Source organism: Suncus etruscus, chromosome 5, assembly GCF_024139225.1.
Source record: "Suncus etruscus isolate mSunEtr1 chromosome 5, mSunEtr1.pri.cur, whole genome shotgun sequence".
Lineage (NCBI taxonomy): Eukaryota > Metazoa > Chordata > Mammalia > Eulipotyphla > Soricidae > Suncus > Suncus etruscus.
Window position 1 is genome coordinate 113,228,717 of NC_064852.1, and position 13,791 is coordinate 113,242,507.

Sequence of the window (13,791 nt, forward strand, 5' to 3'; positions counted from 1 at the left end):
AGACCATACAGTGGAGTTGATTTTCATTCTCATTACACCTGGCTTGTGTATGGCAGATTGGAAGTCTTTTTACTTAAAGAGAAATGCATGTTGAAGAACCCATGAAATTCTTTTATTTTTACATAATTTCTCTTGTTGGTGCCACAGTGTTCCAGTACATTCCTGTAAATAAAGAAAACCTTGCAAAATTGATTTAAATATGAAAACGAAATACAGAGGCTTTAAGATCACTAAAAGCAGTGGGATCAGAGGTAATTTATGAGACTGAAGTTTTTTGGTTACCCAAATGGGAATAATTGTGTCTAATTATATAAGGGCTGGGGACAACATAAAATAGTGAAGAAATTAATAGGCTCCTGACAGAGATGAATTGATGCATATAAGTGAATTAAACACCATTACTGGCAGAACTCCATGGCACTCAAGCCTTAAGTGATATTACAAAATGCTATTGCTAATCAGTGTACTATGAATACTACTGAGAATAGGAGCAGAAAAATATACTTAGGTAGATTCCAAATACATTTAAAGTTTGAAATTCTGACACTTAATCTAGAAAGTGTTAGATCAGCTCCCTAAATTCTCAGAGATGTGTTAAGATGGAATGGACACTGTGGCATCTCCCCACACAGTGGTGATCAGATGGGGCTAGGAAGTATTTGGCATTAATGAGAAAAGAATATAATCTTACATCTCTGGACAAATCAGATAGACTGTGATTTAGGTATAGAGAAGTAAAATGATGGGACTCATGTGAGTGAAGAAAGATTCTCAAGAAAAAATTAAAGCAAACTTGAAATCCTGGGCTCAAGAGGAATGCAAGAGGGATGTGTGGTAGAAGTAAAAGATTTATATACGCCTGGCAACAGAACAAGAAGAATTGGATGAATTAAAAAAACAAAAAGAGCTTGCTTAGTATTTTCTTATGAAACCAAAGCAGTTGTTTTTAAAAGAAGTAATTTTATTTAATAGAATATCCAGTTCTTGGCAAAAATTTTTTTTTTTTTTTTTTTTTTGGTTTTTGGGTCACACCTGGCAGTGCTCAGGGGTTATTCCTGGCTCCAGGCTCAGAAATTGCTCCTGGCAGGCACAGGGGACCATATGGGGCGCCGGGATTCGAACCGATGACCTCCTGCATGAAAGGCAAACGCCTTACCTCCATGCTATCTCTCCGGCCCCAATTGGCAAAAATTTTTTAAAAAAATACAAAGAAACAAAACCCAAAACTTTAGAAGTCATGATATTAAAGTATTTTTACTTCTTTTGTTAAAACAGGTTTTTCAGTAGAGAAGAGGAAAAATGAAAAAGACAAAAACAAAAAGAAGGCAGTATAGGTTTAAAAACAACAACAAAACCACACCTGCCTTTAATGCTCAATTGATGAAAATGAATTATGGCAAGATACATTGTTGTATAGTTTTGTTGGCAACGTGTAACCATGTACACTATACATATAAGTAGGATAAAAGGATCCAAATAATTTTCATTTTTGCTAATGGAAGCTTGTACCTCCAAGAGATTGGAATAAAAATGTGAGGAATTTTGGGCCCGGAGAGATAGCACAGCGGCATTTGCCTTGCAAGCAGCCAATCCAGGACCAAAGGTGGTTGGTTCGAATCCCGGTGTCCCATATGGTCCCCCGTGCCTGCCAGGAGCTATTTCTGAGTAACCCCTGAGCATCGCCGGGTGTGGCCCAAACCCCCTCCCAAAAAATGTGAGGAATTTTATTTATATAGGAGGATGCCAATTGAAAGGCCTTTCCTACTTTCTTTCAATTCAGTTAGTCCTAGATTCATAGATACTTGTTTTGAGTATTCTTTTAATAAAAAGATAACTTGCTCTATTGTGTGGCAAAACAAGTTTCCAGGGACAGTGCAGAGCGGATTATCAGAGATTATAGTTGCACTGTGATGATTAGGATGGATTTCCATTGCAAGCAGAATACAGAGCATCATTAAAGAATGGAGGGAGCTGTCGTGTGGAAGGGACATCACTGTCCCTTCTAAATGATATTTTCAAGAGGAATCATCTCTGCAATATAAAAAATTCAAAGTGATCTTGCTCAGGGTTAAAATTGTGCATTAATGGGGCCGGCGAGGTGGTGCTAGAGGTAAGGTGTCTGCCTTGCAAGCGCTAGCCAAGGAAAGATCGCGACCGAGGTTCGATCCCCTGGCGTCCCATATGGTCCCCCCAAGCCTGAGACAATTTCTGAGCACTTAGCCAGGAGTAACCCCTGAGCATCAAATGGGTGTGGCTAAAAAACCAAAAAAAAATTGTGCATTAATGAAACAGGAGAACATCAAACTGTATTTCTAAGAAAAACATAACAAATAGAAAATTCATATCTAAGTCCCTTCTTTCATCACTACTTTTTCTTTGAGGTTTTATCACTAATTCAGCTTGATGGATATGTAATTATCTTAGAAAAAAGGGTTCACTTTATGCAAAAGAGTATTTTTTATTTTCTTTTGTTAACAAAACAAAAACTAATTCTCTCATTGCTATTCTCTAATCATTGAGTATTTTAGTAACTAATTTTATATTAATCACTCAATGTGTGTGGCAGTAATATATTTGAATTATCATTCTTATGCTATATATGTGTATATATACTGTATATGTATATATACATATACAGAACACACACATATATATATGGTTTCCCTGTGTAGAATGGGACAGAACAATGTGACACTGGTGGTGGGATTGATGCTGGAATACCATAATTAAATGCCATAATACAACATTATGGAGTAATACAAAACTGTATTATGAACAACTATGTAAATCCCAGGATTTAAATAAAGTAACTAAAAATAAACAGGGGGCAGAGAGATAGCATGGATATAAGGCATTTGCCTTGCATTCAGAAGGTCGGTGGTTCGAATCCCGGCATCCCATATGTGATGCCATATGGGATCCCTGAGCTTGTTCGGAGCAATTTCTGCATGTAGAGCTAGGAGTAACCCCTGAGCACTGCCAGGTGTGACCCAAAAACCAACAAAAAAATAATAATAAAATAAAAAATAAACAGGTCATATGGAAGCAGAAGAGACTATCTGAAAAGAGAAAAATCAGAGAAATCACTATCTTTGGGGAGTTTTCTGACTGCCCTCTACCCCAATTTAGGGAGAGAATTAGAATTATGTATAGTCATTTCCTCCTGTAGGTTTCCCCACAAGGGAATCAAACTATTACTATTTTTATAGGGCTAGAGTAGTCAGTAAGGTGCTTGTTTTGCATATGGCAGACTTTGATTTAATCACTGGCACCCCATATGGGATTCCACACCACCAGGAAAGAGAGTGCAAAGCTGGACTCCACAATGAAATAAGAGCTGGACCCCACTGGATCTGGCCCCAAAAACAAAGAACAAAAAAGGAAATACATTTTTCAAAATGACCTTGAAAATAAATTCCTTCTAGTGATGTTACCAGCTTCCCATTTTTCCCAGTGTGATCTCTTTACATTATTTAAGTTTCCTTTTTCTCTACCCTTAAAACACAATTGGGTTTTTCTTCCCATTATATTTCTTGAATATGCACTTTTCTTCTATTTCCTTAACCCTGTTCTAGAGGTCAGATTTTAGATTGCATTAATTTGCACTGTCAAATATGGTCATTATCCAGATGCTTTTATATACATGTACATTGAATAAGTTCAATTAAGTAAAGAGAAAAATGTGGTTTCTAAGTTTTGCAAGTTATAGTTCAAATACTCGGAAGGAGGGGCCGGGCGGTGGCACTAAAGGTAAGATGCCTGCCTTGCCTGCGCTAGCCTTGGACGGACCGCGGTTTGATCCCCCGGTGTCCCATATGGTCCCCCAAGCCAGGAGCAACTTCTGAGCACATAGCCAGGAGTAACCCCTGAGTGTTACCGGGTGTGGCCCAAAAACCAAAAAAAAAAAAAAAAAATACTCGGAAGGCCTTTTTTTTTTGCTTCATGATTGCTATATCAAATGGCAAAAATGTAGACCAATTCCATAACTATAGAATGTTCTATTGGACTATGCTAAACTAGATTCTTCTAAGATTTTCCTATATGCCATTATGCACATCTTTTTTTTGTTTGTTTGTTTTTGTTTTTGTTTTTGGGCCACACCTGGCGTTGCTCAGGGGTTACTCCTGGCTATCTGCCTAGAAATAGCTCCTGGCAGGCACGGGGGACCATATGGGACACCAGTATTCGAACCAACCACCTTTGGTCCTGGATCTGCTGCTTGCAAGGCAAACGCCGCTGTGCTATCTCTCCGGGCCCCATTATGCACATCTTAATCTGCTTCTTCAAAGATAGCTATAAAAACTTGCTCATAATGCATTTCTATCACATCTATGTCAAATTTAGGATCTTTAATGAGAATTAGAAAATGGTGGAGCAAGACTATGTTACTATTGTTGCATCCTTGAAATGCCAAATCAACAAAAATAAAAGTGAGAATTTGGGTAGAAAAGTCCCATCTACAGTGGAATAATAAAAATGACTATAATCTTAGATATGCAATAAAATTTGAACTCAAGTCACATTTAGACTCAGACCCAAATTTCATGCAGTGAAATTTGAACTTGGCCTATTCTTGGCAATCCACCAAAAACTTACAATGTCTACTTTTCTAACAAGATACACGTTTTGCTAAAAGCAACAGAGAAAGAAGAGAGAAGAGCACGAAAGGGTAGGTAGAATTTTGTAATTTTAGCATTAGTATGAGAGTCCACCTTCAGAATAAAGAGGAAGAGTCAAAGAGAGACAAGCATTCTGAAAATCTGTCCTACCCTGAAGGAACTTCATAAAATATGCCTCAAGAGAGCTGCTTGACACAATAAAATGTCAAGACTTAAGGCTCCTGTGAGTCTTATACCTAGCAGGTGCTTCTCACCCTGAATTTGATCATTCATTGTCCAATTGCCTGAGACCCCAGACTCCACAATGAATTGATCTCAAGGCAATACAACCAAGTGTGTGAACACTTCAATCAAGTATGCTCTATACTCTCCAACCTCCACCCTTCCTCACAACAATAACAAAAGAAGAAAGTTAATTATTGTCAAGAAAATTATGGCTAAACACAAATAAACTTCATGAACTTAAGTGGGTGAAGAGAAAAGAAACATCAACTTGCTTTATAGCTGATACAAAATCAGCAAACAAAAAAAGAAGCACTAATTTAACAAAATAAAACCCCCAACAAAAGATTTCTCTAAGCAGGTAAGTAGATTTGGTAAGAGATGCTTGATGACAACTGTATCGAATGGAAGCTGCTTCAATACTGTTGGATATTGCAAGACTAAACTCAATCATGAACACCATTGTAACTGTAAAAACAACTGTATTATGAGCAGCAGAGTAACCATGGTGTTTAAATAAAGTAATTTCAAAAAATTTAAAAAGTACTGATCTCAATCACTATGTCCTAATCTTATAACACTACATTTTAGTATGGTTTATTAAAAGTTATGTTGTAGAATGTGAAATTAATGTATGAGCCTTAATCATTTTATATATTAAAATAATTAAAGGGAAAATATAAAGACTAAAGTACATATCTTGATTAGAAAGGAGAAATACCTAGTTATCTAAAAATCCAGGTACATCTCAGACAGGAATATAAGTAAAAGAAAAACATTCATGTGGCTTCACTCATTAGAATTATGAATAATTAAAGAATTAGAGGCCCAATGAAACTATACTAGAAAGCAATGAAGCAAGTATAAATGAGAATGAGTTCTTCCAGTGTCAGGGTACACTGGAGTTTTGGTGGAGGTTGTGACAAGTATTAACATATCAAGAGGTATATAATGAAACTCCTGAAAAAGCCCAAAGTTGCAAACCAATTATACATCATAAAAAGTTATTACCCCTAGTGTTAGTGTGTATGCAGTGGACTCCTCTATGTTTGCCCAATCTGTATTGTAAACAATCCCTGCCTATATTGTATATAGCCCCTCTTCTTAATCCCCCCCCCATCCCCATTCACCACCTTACAAAACTTCTTCTATCTTCTTATTCCCTCAATCCTGATCTATTATATCTCCCTATTTAACCGTCTTTAGCCTCAGTTCTTAACTCCTCAGGAAGAGAGACCATCCCCAGCCTCAGTAAGCTGCACCTGGCTCCCAAAGGTAAAGAACACCCTCTCAGTCCCCCATTCTTCTTTCTCACTCTGAAAAGAAGCTGCAGCCACTGCTCCTGATGACTCATTCTATGTGGCACTTTTTCTTCCACCTTCCCTCAACATGGACTATTGCTTGCTACCAGATTGAGTTCCAGAGAGATCCTGAGCTCAAGGATACTACCTGATCTCTTACTGCTGCAAACCATTTCTAAGACTCCATAAGACCATGGTGTGGGAAACAATATGCCCTGGATCTTATCCCCCCAAACTATTTTAAATGACTTAATGGGAATATTAATATTTTCTTTGTATGTTTATTTACATAATAATTATAACTCTTACTGTTTTTATTCCCATATGTAGAGGTAGCCTCCTCCTCCTCCCCCCTTTTTTTCTTGTTTTGGTTCTGCTTAGTAAGAAATTCTAGTAAAAAGTCTTTTTTTATATATAAATATTTTTATTTTGACCAAAGTGGATTACAAATCATTCACAGTAAAATTCTAGGTATACAAGTGACATTGAATAAGGGGCATTCTCACCACCAATGTTATCCTCCCTCTCCCCACACACCATCCACCCACCCCACCCCACCCACCTGTTCCCATCAAGCACCCCATATCCTCCTCCTTTGCTCCCTGGGCTGCTAGTGTAAGTGGTCTCCTCTGTGTCTAGCTTGTTGTAGATTGGGTATCGATCCTGTTGTCACTGGCTTTGGATTTGGTACCTAAGTTTGATCATTTTTTATTTCTACTCAATGTTCATACGACTGTTTGGTCTTGGTAACCTCCATTATTTCTCCCTCAGTTTGAGAGGCAGAACAAGATGGTTCAAGTTATGTGGTTCTGTTTGACAATAGAATCAAGATACCCAAACTGCAACATGCTATACACAAAAGGAACCTGTTACATCAGCAGTCCGGGAGCTAAGGGTGGAGGTATGGGAGGCTGGGAACTAAGGTAGAGGGAGATCAACACTAGTGGTGGAAATGGCCCTAATTCGCTATGTACTAAGTCACTATATACCTAAAATACAACTGTAAAAGACTTGTAATTCACATTGGTCTTAATAAAAATTATTAAAAAAAACATAAGTGATTATCCCTAAAAAATGCTCAAACATTTAGGAAGTCAAGGAAGGAAACATAGACCAGATTAACCTATCTTAAATATTCGTTAAAGATGAAAAGTAACTAAATTAATAAATCAGGATAAAGAATTATGATAATGATGAAAAACAGCACATAAATCAAAGTGAAAGATCTTAGTCCTGAAAAAGCAGTGGAATAACAAACCCAGAGTGAGCTTTATATTCATTTAAATATTAAATTATAATTAAACATTCTCAGGAAAAATCATAACAAAAACAAGTTATAACTTCATTTTTCTGCATAGTATTCCATTGTTTAGATATACCACTCTTTCTTTATCCACTTTTCTGCTCTCAGATACTTGGGTTGCTTCCAGATCCTGGCTACTGTAAATAGAGTTGCCACAAACAAAGGAACATATCCCTTTATTAACAACAGTGAAAACTATAGTGTCAAAAAGGAGAGACAGACAGACAGACAGACAAAAATAAAATGCTTGCTCCAGAGGCAGGTGGGGGTGGTTGGATGAGACAGAAGCTAGGGAAATTGTTGGCTGGAAATGTGCATTGGTTGGATATTGTATGACTGAAACTCAGTCATGAACAATTTTGTTACTAAGATGTTTAGATAAACTAATTATAAAAATAAATACAAAAAATTGTATATTTATGTTTTTTATAATATCTTTATTTAAGCACCATGATTAGTAGTTGTTTGTAGTTTGTTTTTGTAGTTGGGTGTAGTTATGAAAAAGAACACCTCCCTTTGCCAGTACAACCTTCCCACCACCAATGCCCCCATTCTCTCCTCCCCCATCCCCTGTCTGTATTCGAGACAGGCATTCTATTTCTCTCACTCACTACCATTGTCATGATAGTTGTTAGTGTAGTTGTTTCTCTAACTGCACTCTTTGTGGTAAGCTTCATATTGTGAGTCGGTCCTTCCAGCCCTCATCTCTATTGTCTCTGAGTATTATTACAATAATGTCTTTTTTTATTTTTAAAAGGGAACAAAGCCAACTGCAAAAGAAAAGAAAAAAGAAATAAACTAAAACCAAATAAAATCAGAAAACTGATGGAAAGCACAAGGCCCCAAAGAGGTAAACTAGAAGATATTAGGACTCAACCACATTAATATTGAGGATCTGGGATTGTAACAGAACTAGAGTGCTCAGATCTTACTTCAGACTCTGCACCTAGGGATCACTGTTGGCATGTTTCAGGTGATGAAATGCAGTGCCAGGAACTAAGTAGGGTTATCTAAATTTTTTTAATTCACTTTGGGAAATAGGCATCAAAGCTGAAAGAATGAATATTCTTCTGAATATAAAATTATTGGCTAACATTTTTTCTTGGGGTAATTTAAATGTGATTCCATTTCCTTATAACAAAGTGTGCTGTTGAGAAATGAGATAAAAATCTCATTTCCATCACAACTTACTTATAAATAACTTGTCCTTTTTACTTATCTGGCCAAATTAGTTTATTTGCTTTTTTAAATAAGCCCATTCATCTTACCAGAAAAATCATTTCAGAATGATGACTTTCAATGTTTGTTTTTCTTTGGGCCTCACTCAGCAGTTCCTTGGGACTGTTCCTAGCTCTATATTCACATATATTTTTATATCAAGGAAGTTTTCCTTAATGATAGTTTTTAGTGTGAATGTTACAGATAAAACAGTAAATCAAATTTTAGACTAATTGTGAAATGAGATATGATGAAGTAAAAAAAATACTATTTAACACAGAGTTAAAGAACATCATAAACTTAAGGATAACTTTATTTGTTTGTTTAGATTTTGGGGCCACACCCAGTGGTGTTTAGGGGTTACTCCTGGCTCACTCAGAAGTCACTCCTGGCAGGCTGGGGGATCATATGGGATGCCAGGATTGAACCCTGGTCAGCCACATGCAAGGCAAAGGTCCTACCCACTGTGCTATCACTCTAGCTCCTAAAGATAAATTTAACAAAAGGGCAAAATGGATAGACATACCATTTGAGTGGGAACTTGGGAACACTGGTGTTGGGAGGTTGATACTGGTGGTAGACACTGTATATCTAACACTCAACTATGAATAACTTGGTAAATCCTAGTGTTTTAATAGAATTTTTAAAACAAAGCACTATTCCAGGGAATTAAACAAGAACTAACAGAATTAGAAATATACTTGCTTGATAGCTAAGAAAACTTGGTATTATTGAACAATTGCTTGGCACTAAAATAAACAAATAATTACCAAACAGTGGAAGGAAGAGGGGAAGAGTGCTGGTAGAAAAAAAACCATATATGGAAAGATAAAGGGCCATGGTGAAGGTTATAGCAATTTTGGTGGTAGAAGGATATATTAATTTTTATATTGATACCATGAATGTTAACAGTATTATTGCAGTTTAATAAAATATAATTTTCAAGTACGATAATTTTTTATATTTAAAAAATGGGGTCAAATATTTCTAAATTTCTAAATTAGTACAAATTATCTAAATTGTTCTATGAACCCAATGTCTTCCCAATCAAACTCTTGGTAGGATTATTTACCCAAATTCACAATGTGATTTAATTTTTTTTCTGTTTTATTTTGTTTTGAGACCATACCAAGTGGTGCTCAGGGGTCATTCTTGGTGGCCTCAGGGTATGAGATTCCATGGATCAAACCCAGGTTGGCTGCATGTAAGACATAAATTCCCTAATCTCTTTGCTATATCTCTGGCCCATGATTTTTATTTTTCTTCAAAAGGGGTTAAAGGGCCAAGAGTTGCAAAGCAAATTTTTAAAAATTAAAATAAAATTGGCATTTGCTACCAATTTCAGTCAAAGTTGAAATAGATAAAAGGAAACAAACTGGAATCAAGACATAGTCAAATGAATATGATTCACCACCCATTTCAATAGAGAAAGAAAAATGTCTTCCATAGGTAGAGCTTAGAGAATGGATTATCTATCAGGGAAATAGGGACCTTGTCACCCACATTATATGTTACACAAAAACAAGTACAGATAAAATACAGAAGTATCAAAGTTGCAATAATAAGTCTACTAAAAAAATTGAAAAATATCTTTATTCAAACATCTAATATTGGAGGAGGCAAACATTATATTTTAGAGAGGATGGAAAGAATAAATTATAAACTTCAATAGAACTAATATTTTCAATTAAAAACAAAAACTAGGGGCCAAAGAGATAGCATGGAGGTAAGGCATTTGCCTTGCATGCAGAAGAACAATGGTTCGAATCCCAGCATCCCATATGGTCCCCCGAGCCTGCCAGGAGTGATTTCTGAGCATAGAGCCAGGAATAATCCCTGATCACTGCTGGATGTGACCCAAAAACCAAAAACCAAAACAAGACCAAACAAAACAAAAACAACTTAGGAAAATAAGAGGAAATATTTGCAACACATATATAATGAAAATATAGATAAAGACATCAAAAATACTTCCAATTCAATAATAAAAACAATCCCATTAAAATTGTGCAAAAATGTATTTAAATTTAATCATTACCAAAGAAGATCTAGAAATTCCCAAGAAGCAAATAAAAAGGTGAGTAACTATGTCATTAAAAAAGTGCAAATTTAATCTACAAGATTTCTTTATTTTTGATATCTTTATTTAAATACCTTGATTACAAATATAATTGTAATTGGGTTTTAGTCATGTAAAGAACACCCCCCTTCACCACTGAAACATTTCCATCACCAATGTCCCAAATCTTCCTCCTCTTCATCCCACCCCAAGATTTCTTTATAAAAATTAAAGACCAAATCTAGAAAAAGTATACATCAAATAAAGATGCTTGCTTTGCATGCAGCAAACCCTGGTTTTACTTCACATCCTATATGGTCCCCCAAATATAACCAGGAGTAATTCCTGAGTGAAGAACCAGGAATGACCCCTAATTTCACTAGGTGTGCACCTCCTCCCCCCCAAAAAAGAAAGACCACAGAGTGATGAGTGCAGGTAGAGAAATAACTACATTGAGATCTATTATAACAAAGTGAATGAATGAGGGAAGTAGAAAGCCTGTCTAGAGTACAGGTGAGGTTGGGGTGGGGAGGAGGAAGATTTGGAACATTGGTGATGGGAATGTTGCATTGGTGAAGGGGGTGGGTGTTCTTTACATGACTGAAACCCAACTACAATCATATTTGTAATAAAGGTGTTTAAATAAAGATATTAATTAAAAAAGACCACCACGTATTAAGTTGAAAACTTTCAAACAGTATTGGAGGAAGTATAAAATCCCTTTGGAAAGATGGCTGGGACTTATAAAAATAGGACACAACATTTAATGTCTCAAATACTTATATCAGAGAAATGATTATTTGTTCACTAATACCTTGAAGAATGTTCTGTATAGCTTTAGTCATCACTGCAGAGATGAAAATAGGTAAAATTTCAATCAATAGGAGATGGATAGTGAAATAAATATATTCACATACATAGAATATACATTGGTACAATAGAAAAATAAACTCAGATACTCAACTATAAGAATGAATGTAAGGGCCCGAAGAGATAGCACAGCGGCGTTTGCCTTGCAAGCAGCCGATCCAGGACCAAAGGTGGTTGGTTCAAATCCCAGTGTCCATATGGTCCCCCGTGACTGCCAGGAGCTATTTCTGAGCAGACAGCCAGGAGTAACCCCTGAGCACTGCCGGGTGTGGCCCAAAAACCAAAAACCAAAAAAAAAAAAAAAAAAAGAATGAATTTAAAATTAATTTACATTGTGAAAGAAGGTAGAATCCACATACAAAAAAAGAATTTACTGGATGATTTCAATTATAGGAAGTTGTTGATCAGGCAAAACAATCCTATGATGATAGAAATAAGATCATTGCTTTATGGGATGTATTTTGGTAAACATTCACCAAAGTAGAACAGATAATGCTTTGTTTACTTAAGATATACATGCATGTAAATTATACTCAATTACACAACATTAATCAGAAAAAGAAAATAAAAGCAAAAATGCCAATTATACTATTTATAACTTTTAAAAACATCATAAAATTTAATATATTTGGAGTCATTAATTATAAATTTACTTATATGTAATTTTTTCCCTTTTAAATGCATTACCTAGAAGTAATTACTCCCATAACAAATTAACTGAATGAGTGTGATTGAGGGAAAAATATTTTAATTGCTTAAGGAAACACACCCCTTTTGAAGCAATTTAAATATTTCAAACATACCAGTTTATATGTGGCTATTGATTTTGAAAACTATAAATCATTCTTATTGATTCATAAAATATCCTCGAAAGACTAGACAACTTGTTTTAAGTCTATTACAAGTATGTACATTTATCATTCAACAAATATTTATTGAGTGCCTACATGGTTTAGATTTTATTCTTGGTCCTGAGAATTCCATAGCACATACAAATTCTTATCCCTGTAGAATTTATGCTTTGGGCAGGAGAGGCATAAATAGCCAACAAGGTAATAGAGTAAAGTAAAAAAATATATTTTAGAATCTATAAGTACCATAAAGGAAAATAAAACAGTGAAAGGCTATATGAGCATGGTGAGGGAAGTAAACATGTGGTAAGAAAAGGCACAACAGAGAATATTCAGGAAGTGGAGGATGAACTTAGACAGAAATTTGGGGAGAACATTGCAGTTATCCAAGTGCAAGGACAATGGCTGAAGTAAGCAAGTCCCTCAACAACCAGGAAAACAGTATAAGAGAGTGGGGCGAGTGCAATGGAAGAAAGTGGGGGTGTCTTGCAGTCTATGATAAAGACTTGCTTTTGCTGTCAGTGAAGAAGAAAGCCAATGTGATGTTTCCAACAATAAAGTGATATGACTTCACTTTGAGATTTGTTTAAATTGTCCTAATTTAAAGGGGCCGGGTGAGAAATTAAGACATGGGGACCCCATTGGGGGCTTTTACAATTGTTGAGGTGAGAGAAGGTTGGCTGAAGAGTTAGGAGTTGAGATGGTAAACAGGAGTTGCATCTATGAGCAAGAAATAATGACATTAAACTTCACAAAGCTCAATAAGTAATACTACTCTTCAAATATTACAAGTTAGAGTGATGACAATATATGTAAGACTCCAACCTTGCCAGAATTCCACCTAACTCAGAAAAACTGAGACTAAAAGTTGAGATACCTTTTCTGATGCTTATAAAACTTAATTTTCTAATTCTCACCTGGTACAAATGGCTTAGCTTTATATATAGGTTAGAAATCAGCTTTCAGAGAGGTTAGTTAGTATTCTGAGCTCTTCATATTGTGTGCCTTAAAATAGTGTCTTTGACTAAGAGAACTAGCCACACATTATATTTGGTTATGTCTCTTAAGTTTTCCTTTTTCTTAATAAATAATTGTATGCTGTTTTTCCTTTTAAATTCTTCCATGAAATTGAATTATGACAGAAACCACGTAGACTGTCTTGTAAGTAGTACCAGATGCCCTAATGTTTCCTTCTTTGTGAGTGTGAATAATCTTATTGAACAACCCACATACTTCCTGTTTATGGAAGCTCGTGAGCATGTGATAATGACGATGTTCTCTGGATGGTCTTTAGCATAGCAGCTACCATATTAAATGATCGGAAATGCAGCTAGTAGGATTTGAATTC

At 35.8% G+C, this 13,791-nt stretch overlaps 1 protein-coding gene across 1 annotated transcript in view; it reads right to left on the reverse strand.

Moving 5' to 3' along the window:
- Nucleotides 1-13,791, reverse strand: part of PARD3B (par-3 family cell polarity regulator beta) — a 1,279,582-nt gene that overhangs the window by 218,587 nt on the left and 1,047,204 nt on the right. The gene's annotated exons all lie outside the window — the stretch shown is intronic.